Source organism: Rhipicephalus microplus, unplaced genomic scaffold (assembly GCF_043290135.1).
Source record: "Rhipicephalus microplus isolate Deutch F79 unplaced genomic scaffold, USDA_Rmic scaffold_28, whole genome shotgun sequence".
NCBI classification, from domain to species: Eukaryota; Metazoa; Arthropoda; class Arachnida; order Ixodida; family Ixodidae; genus Rhipicephalus; species Rhipicephalus microplus.
The window spans coordinates 1,241,334-1,250,694 of record NW_027464601.1 but is presented as its reverse complement, the minus strand read 5'-3'; the positions used below and the strand labels follow the sequence as shown (position 1 = coordinate 1,250,694).

The following is a 9,361-nucleotide window of genomic DNA, read 5'->3' as shown; positions in this document are numbered from 1 at the left end:
GTTCACTTTTGGCGGCATCACCTGTTTCGAGACCAGAGCGACAGCACAATTTAGAAGCGTTTATTCAACGGTTATGAGTAATTGTTTTGTTTGCTTACACATGACGCGAATAGCCTACGAGTTTCATGTGTCGGTTGATGGTGCTGTAGGCAGTTTTATGAATGAAGTGCTCGTGTCTCGAAAAGAGGTTGTGGGAGGAGAAGCGTGCACAGCCACATTTCTGCAAGAACAATGCGACGGCTCCTCCACCTTGAAAAAACACCAACGCACGGAATATAAATCCGCAGTGCAATGAAAGGCAGGCTTCACCACTGGTCAAGGCTTGGGTTCTGCCTTTGTTCGCACATCGGGCGGATTCGCCGACTCGCCGTGGCCTACACACGGCAGGATATCTTCGCTTGCCACCCAATTGTCTCAATTCTCCAAATCGCCTGCTGCTCAGCGTCGGCAGTCTGGCTGGGGCAGAAGCGTAACGTCGTCGGGCTGGGCCAGAATTTTAAGGAAAAGCCGAATTCCTCAGACGTTCACGTGGTCGAGAAGCCAGGCATAGATGTGTTGCGGTGGTGTGAAATAGGCGCGCCTCATCTGACTTGACCGACAATGGTTCTTACCACTACCAAACCTGAGACCCGCAGCTCCCGGAGTCGCAACAGCACCCACGAAAGAGTGCAGGCCATACGCATGCACAGAGAAAACTGTTATGAGATCACAACTCGGGCCACGCGTGGCGCCATTGTTGTTCGCCACCGGCACCTGTGTCAGTAACCATTATCTCTCGAAAGAAGAGAAAAACCTACCGACAAGGACACAGTGGGGCTCAAACCCGGGTTTGCTGCGTGCCAGCCCAGTATTCTGCCACTGAGCCATGCCGGTGCTTGGAGCTTGTTTGCAAAGTTGCCTTACACAGGCTCGATGTCGGAAAAGGAATCACGTTATTATGTCTAATAAAGCGTTTTAGAACAGAAAAAGAACAACCAAGCGTCACACAATGTGAATAGCGTAGCGAGTGGGTTGTCTAATGCTCCTACCCAGTACAAAAGCTTGTTTTTTATCACCTATTAACTGTAGCGCATACCTACTTCAGGCATAATTCATCATTGCCGCCACCCACAGCATGAACAATTGGCACAAAATCCTATGCAAATGTTTTGCGGATACCATGCTTCTCAGAAGAATGACGAAAAATAGCATAACAAATACTGGCCTACTATCCCGAAATTATTAATAATAATTCCATAGTGCGTACACGGCAACGGTGCTTGCAGCAGTTATCCATTGGGTATTTATAAAAGGCTCTGAAAGGCCTCTCTTCAGGCTTTCACTGTGAGTGTGCTGTGATTTCAGCGCAGGCCTGGCTTTTTTTATTGTTTTGTCATGCATCCAACAAAATAGTGTTTTTCAAAAAATTATATGTTGCAATCGTATGTTAATGCTGTTCTCAGTGTTTTCCACGCAGCAAAGTGTTCAATATCGTACCACTTGGTCTCGCCAATATTATCAGCTTGGGTAATTATACTTGCAGTACCCTGTGTAGACCATAAAATATCGTGGTCCTTGTTTTTAATGCTGTATAAATTAAAAATATATGTGATGTCTTGGTGAAGAAAATAAAATGTATTTCTTCAAACATTTTGTTCCAATTTCTTGCAGTATTATAGAAAGAAATCGATGGCAGTGGTTGTCAGCCACTTTATTTAGGTCGTCCCCATCTTTGGAGGTGAACACAAGCATTGAGCCTATATGATGCAGTGCTTCTCTGGGAGCGCACGATTTATTGCCATGGTGAGTGAATAATAATTATTTTGAAAAAAGAGGCATTATACTAGAAGGTGCGCGAGTATTTTGCTTGCGGTAGAATAATTGACAACACACCGGGCCATTTAGTACGCTTAGTAATGGACCAAACAGAGTAGTATTGGCTTGTTCGCGATTCGGCGTGCTCCCAAATACGATTGGCGTTGGAAGTGGGTGACCAAGTTTTCCTCAATATCTCTAGACGGCAGACCTGAATGAAAGATTAGAACCATAGATCAGGGCAGCCTTATGGGAATTTTGTCTGCCATAAGAGCTTATCTGGCGGAACAGTCATGATGTTAGAAGAAACGACAGTGATGCGCAAGATGTTACTCAAGTTTTTTTTAAAGACTTAAGCATACGATTGAATGCACTGGTCACTCGCCGATGTTTTCTGCGGCTCTTGCTGAATTGTGGAACGAACCTGCAAGAGGGGATAGTTTCATTCAGATTTGAAGGTCTAAAACATGATTCTTTTAATTACAATTATTTTATAAATTCAACTTTCACATATATTTCATAAAAAAATACCAGTTACCGGTGCAATTCAATTTATAAACTGCTATAAATATCCACTTATTTATGCGCAGAATAGTACACTACATTTACAGACATTGTCATTGCCAATAGATGAGGCCCTTAAGAATGCATGTGCATCCCGATAAACAGAACTCGACTCATTCTTTCTTTGCAACCCGGTTACCATCAACCAACACTCAATTACCCGCCTGAATATTTTGAACTATCATGGGGATTTCGCTGTCTCTTCGTTGTCGTTACATCAAGAGGCACACAGATCATTTTAGTACGGTCGGCGCTTCCATGTTTCATACTGTGTATCCAATTCTAGCACTGAAACGAATTCGCACCCAGCGAGCTTCATGAGTTCATTGACCATCAGCTTACTGGACCTGATGCTTGTCAGCTTTTTATTTGCGCACTCCTGTAAAACAAAAGAGAAGAAATTAGTTATCGTGTATAGTGTTTTACAATGTTTATTACAAAGCAGCGACCCAACTTCAAGTGTAACAATTAAAAATATGACTACAGGATCGAGTGTAATACTAACGTGGTTCCCCTAGTACTGTTATTCATCAAAATTAAATTACTTATCTTTGAATATTTCTAAAATTTGCAAGATTATGCGTCGTGTACCTAGCGTACCCAAACAAACCAGCTTTTTAATACCCCTACATCTTTTGTAGGGTGCTTTTGTAGTCATTTGCATCATGGCAGATACCGCACTATCTATTTTTTTACTACCTTTGGGGTCTGTACTCCATTTTCATATCTTGAAATCTTGATTGATTTGTGGGGTTTAACGTCCCAAAACCACCATTTGATTATGAGAGACGCCGTAGTGGAGGGCTCCGGAAATTTTGACCACCTGGGGTTCTTTAACGTGCACGCAAATCTGAGTACACGGGCCTACAACATTTCCGCCTCCATCAGAAATACAGCCGCCGCAGCCGGGAATCGAACCCGCGACCTGTATCTTGAAATCTTGAGGATTACGAAGTGAAATGTACAAGACAAAAAAAAATTGCCAGCAGCTGAAGGTAAATCTTGAAAAGTAGCTTTTCAGAGCCCTTTTAGGGGCGAAGTTCCTGATGGTGTGGCTTGCGCGTCGCCCATTGTCGGTGTGTAACTGCCGGTGGCACATACCCGAGAGAGCGGGTATGTGCCACATGGGAAAGAGAGCGGCGATCACGCGACTATGATCGCGATGAAATGCAAGATGGCTGTACTTGTAGTGTTCACTAGATGGACGGACGCACGGATGGATGACGGTGGATGGATGAACGTGCAGGCGGGCGGATGCGCGGACGGATGGATGGACGGCCAGACACGCGGACAAACGCAGGAACGGAGGGACGCACGAATGATTGCACGGAAAGACGGATGGACACACGGATGGGCCCACGAACGGACGTAAGCACGGAAGGGCTGATGGACGCTTCACCCCACTCTTCATAATTCTCTCCGTGGATATGCAGTGAGTTTCTTTTTTAACAATCTCTGGGGAGCTTCTTCAAGCACACCTGCAGGATGCCTGCCCACTCCGCAATTAATTATTGTGTAGTTGGCAGGCATTCACTATACGACCCTTCGTCATTCTTCGAAGAAGTGTCGTACCCCCTGCACATTGCCAAGGAACTTGTGCAATTTTTTATGCGGTGGCTTACGAAGACTGTGAAGCTTGCTAGAAGCTTTTCTAATCCCTACAATTTCCCGCAGTGGTCAATCGCCACAGTCTATAAGTGAACAAGATCAAGCTTTTGTAAGCGGTTGAAGCATTCGAAGACACACTTGTTGCGCAATACGCACTATGTTACACCTGGTTGCTTCTTTGCTGTTCTGAAAAGCTTTATTACTTATATTAATGCGATTACCTTTCCAATATCAAGTCTTCCTAAGGCCAGGTTGCTAAGGAGTTCTAAGAACCTGCGTGCCCAATTTTCTTTTTTTATACGAAGAAAACAACCGCGTTCAAATCCCACTGCGTACTGGGTTTATTTTATCAATTGAGTTTGTTTCTTTTATTTCATGCGATAGTGGTTACGAACACCACAGGTGGCGGCGGGCAACTACGGCTCTCAGGCGATCCGGGTCGAAATGTCATAACAGCTATCGGTGCGAAAATGCGGCACACAAGGTCGTCCTGCTTACTAGCTTTGTTGAGGCGAAGTCCTTTCAACGCAAAGCATAGGTTGTGTTGTGTTTCCACATAGTACTGACAAAATCTGTTTTCTCAATAGGTGGTGCTGGTTATCACGAGAAAAAGCTAACATTTATGTGCACACGCACACAAAATCGTTTTTTTTTTACTTTTTCTTAGCGCATGGCTCCTTAGAAGTGGGTAAAGGGGTACCTAAATCTGAAGAAGGGCAGCTTGCTTTCTGTTTATTAACCACAAAAATGCGCGACAACGACAAGGTGAACAACGAAAAATAGGGTGTTTAGCACACGTTGTTTACAGACGAAGATCAGAGCTGCCACGGAAATTCTACTCTTCTACTTTGCTGCAGCTCTGAGCAAGTTGTGTTATAGTTTTTTTTTTCATTTTTTTTCTTTGCCTTATACACTCGCACTTTATGGGTTAAAGATTTTTCTTGCGCACGCCCTAGAGAGCTAAATCTGTAGAAAGATACTTACGATTCCCAACGTTAGTTGTAGCGTACTGTAGAGCGTTTTTTTCTCCTATAATACGAAGTTGTAGAAAAATAACTAGCACATTTGTTGTCAAAAGGTGCCACAATTTAAAAAAAAAACGCGTATTTGAAACTCTGCAACGCACTCTGATAGTCAGGCTTTATGTTTGACCAAGCGTCCAGTGTATAGATGAAGAGTTCTCGATTAGTGTGTCTTGTTAACAATAAATGTTTAACCAATAACTATTGAGTAAACATATATATATATATATATATATATATATATATATATATATATATATATATATATATATATATATATATAGAAAGTGTAGAGGCTGTATTTTGCAAACTTAAATTCACAACCCACGTGATCGTTCTCGGGTGTGCATACCGCGCCCCTTCATCAAACCTTGAGTGTATGGATGCCCTGTGCACGTATATGCGGCGTCACGCATCTAATGCCAGAGTTATAGTGGGGGACTTTATAATCTGCCTGACGTAAACTGGGAGTCAATGCAGTACCACAGCGCCTGCTCCAAAATAATTTACGATCCAATTCTTTCTTTAAACATTTCACAAATAATGACGCAGCCTACGCGTGTACAGAGACACAACTCGAGTGTGCTGCGCTTAATCTTTCTGACTGATAACTTTCCGGTACATGAAGCAAAGACAGAACTACTAGAAGACATTTGAGACCATAAAATAACTTATTGTAGGATGCCTATAAAGGACAGTAAAACGCCTGCATACGCAGAGGAAACATTTCCAGACTTTTGTGATGCCGATAACGTAGCAATACATAACTTACTGTTCAAAGAATTTCCATCATTTCAAGAATTAGCTTCTGACTCCACTGCGACTAGGGAAATGTCGTGGCATAAGTTCAAAGAAATTGTTGTTTATTGCTTAGAAACCACGTTCCATCGAAAAAAAAGAAGACCAGAAAGATAAATACATGGGTCACACGTGTCGTTATACATGCTAAAAGAAAGGTGAAGCGTTTGAGGTAAAATCTAAAAGAGAAACGGAATATTTATAGCCGACGAAATCGGAGCGCAGGTATAACTGAGACAAAAAATAAAATAAAGGCAGCCAAGTCTACTTATTTTGAAAAAACTCTCCCTAAGTTCATAAAAAGTTCCCCAACAAAATTTTGGCAATGCATAAATTCCAAGGTCCGTAAAATGGCCCACGAAACGCCTGAAGAAAATGCCTATTCTGCAAACGTAGTAAATGGCTATTTCCAATCAATTTTTACAGTTGACGATAGAAAACAGCGTCACATAGAAATTAGAGACGAGAAATTTATTAAGCGATTATTGGTTTCAGAAGAGGGAGTTTTCAACTTACAATTGAAGTTGAATGGCAAAAAAAGTTCCGGACCAGACAACATACCTAATGCGTTTTTAAAAAGACATGCCGAATGGATAACAAAGTACCTATGCCTGCTTTTTAACTGCTCATTGTCATCGCGTACCCTACCAAGGGATTGGAAAATAGCAAAAGTGATTCCTATACATAAGTCCGGAAATAAAAACGAACCTTCTAATAATCGGACCTTCTCATTAACATGTACGGTTGGTAAACTGCTCGAACACATAATCTTAAAGCACATAACGAAACACCTTGAAGAACACAAAATACTGTCCCCTTTTCAACACGGCTTCCGCCAGGCCATGTCTACTGCAACACAACTCATTAAAATGGTCCATGACGCCTCATTAAGCATCTATTGCCAAAAACAAATTGGTCTTATTCTGCTAGATTTATCAAAAGCATTTGATCGGGTGTCCCAAAGCAAACTCATCTTGGAACTACAACTTTTTCTAGGCAAGGGCCAAATTCTTGATTGGATTACTAACTTTCTAACAGACAGGTCGCAGTTCGTGGACTTAAACCATGTCCAATCTTCAATCGTACCGGTGACCTCGGGCGTACCGCAAGGCAGTGTTTTGGCGCCGGTATTTTTCTTACTTTTCGTGAACGATCTTCGTTCATCTGTTAATGTTGGATGCAGATTATTTGCAGGTGACTGCATCCTGTACAAAGAAATCCACTCACACGATGACCATATCGCTTTAAATACAGCGCTAGACGCAGTTTCAGCCTGGTGCAGTGATTGGCAAATAAACATCAACAAAAAAGCCTGCGCTTTTACCTATAACTAAAAAAAAAGCATCCATCCAATTTCAACTAAGTCATCAATTCAGCTATCCTTTCTATAGTCACGAAACATAAGTATCTAGGGCTCATTTTGTCACATGACCTACGGTGAAACACTCATATTCACTACATCACATCATCTGCGCTGAAAAGACTGTTATTTATAAAAAGGCGATTACAGCAAGCACCACCACACCTGGCCTACAATACACTTATACGACCCATCCTAGAGTACGCGAACACTGCCTGGTTGCCGTACACAAAAAAAAACTAACCAGCAAGCACGAAGGTGTTCAACGAAAAGCGCTTAGGGTCATCTTTAACAAATTTACCTGAACATATTCACCTACGGAGTTGCTTAAGAAGGCTGCACTACTAACCATAAAAAACCGGGCGATATTGGAACGCTTGATGCTGATGTACCAACTGTTACATGGTCACCTATAAGCATAGAGAAGTCTCGCTACATAAAGTTATCCGCAGCTTAAACTACCCGCCACAAATACTCTCATACCCTTGCTTCTTGCAGATTTTACGCAGATGCCTTCAAATTCTCGTTCTGCCCGCTTGCGATCAGAGAATGAAATAACCTGTCCGCCTCCAATACCAGTAGCACATTCTTAGCCACTTTCACAAAACTTGTAGAAAGCGACTTGATAGCCTCGCAAACATAATACGGTGCTATGTGATCTTTCTTGTTATTTAAGTAAAGTGCCATTTTGATTGTACGTTGACGAATGTGCTTATGTGTTTTATTTCTTTTTGTTGTTTTGTAAATTTTTTCTTATGATTTTTTTCCTTTCTATTGACTGTACTTAATCACTGCCTTAGATTGTCCACCTGTTATAATGCCTCTGGGATTGAAAGTATGTATACACAAAATAATATATATATATATATATATAAATAAATATATATATATATATATATATATATATATATATATATATATATATATATATATATATATATATATATATATATATATATATATATATATATATATTTATATATATATATATATAAATATATATATATATATATATATATATATATATATATATATATATATATATATATATATATATATATATATATATATATATATATATAGTGGGAGTAATATTTTAATGGGCCAGTTAGTCTTCGTGAAGGTATGGGATATGGCACAACGGGAGCGTTGTCAACATGGATAAATATTTTTATTACTCATTCTCTGATGAAGGGAGGACCCCTCCCGAAACTGTTGGGAAATAAATATATTTATCCTTGTTTACAACGCTCCCGTTGTGCCATATCCAATATATATATATATATATATATATATATATATATATATATATATATATATATATATATATATATATATATTTATTTATTTATTTTTATATAGATATATATATATATATATATATATATATATATATATATATATATATATATATATATATATATATATATATATATATATATATATATATAAGGGAAACTAGTGTATACTTAAGGGCTCGTTCTGTTCGTGATTAGACACAATATTATTGAGATCTATCAGACAATAATGCTAAGGAAAATATAAGGAAAGCTATTCGGCCAATTCTAATGTAAATGTGAGGAAATAAAAGTGAGTGAAAAGATAACTTGCCGTGGGCAGGATCCAAACCTGCGACCTTCGAATAACGCGTTCGATGCTCTACCACTGAGCTACCATGGCGGCTATCCTCCAAGCCACTTTATTTCGTTTATATGTGACTTTGAGTGAAGGAGTGTCTGTCAGCGCCTACTGTTGCCATGGCGGCGAGTGTGGCACACTCTTTATGAGCCTGTACGGCGCGACGTAGCACGCGAACCTATTACGAACTGGCAGCTGACCAATTTTCTCTCGTATACAACTTAAGGGACGAAGTCTGCCAATACGAGACCCTTGTTAGTGAATACGAGAAACAAGTGTACACTTACGGACTTGTTTTTCCGTGTTTTGACACAACGTTATTGAGATCTACCAAGGAAAGTATAGGGGAAAGTATTAGAGCGAATTGTAATGTAATTGCGAAGCAAGAAAAGTGGGTAAAAAGGTAAGTTGCTGTTGGCAGGAACAGAATCTGCGACCTTCGAATAACGCGTTCGATGCTGTACCACTGAGCTACCACGGCGGCTATCCTCCCAGCCACTTTATTTGGTTTATATGTGAATTTGAGCTCTGGAGTGTCGGTCAGCACCATCTGTAGCCATGGCGGCGAGTGTGGCAC

At 40.4% G+C, this 9,361-nt stretch overlaps 1 long non-coding RNA gene across 1 annotated transcript; it reads right to left on the bottom strand.

Moving 5' to 3' along the window:
- Nucleotides 1–2,121: 2,121 nt before the first annotated feature.
- Nucleotides 2,122–2,828, bottom strand: LOC142786674 (uncharacterized). The gene is made up of 2 exons (XR_012889114.1): nucleotides 2,664–2,828; nucleotides 2,122–2,218 (listed from the first exon to the last, which is right to left on the bottom strand). It is a non-coding gene; the product is annotated as an uncharacterized LOC142786674 (long non-coding RNA).
- Nucleotides 2,829–9,361: the final 6,533 nt, after the last annotated feature.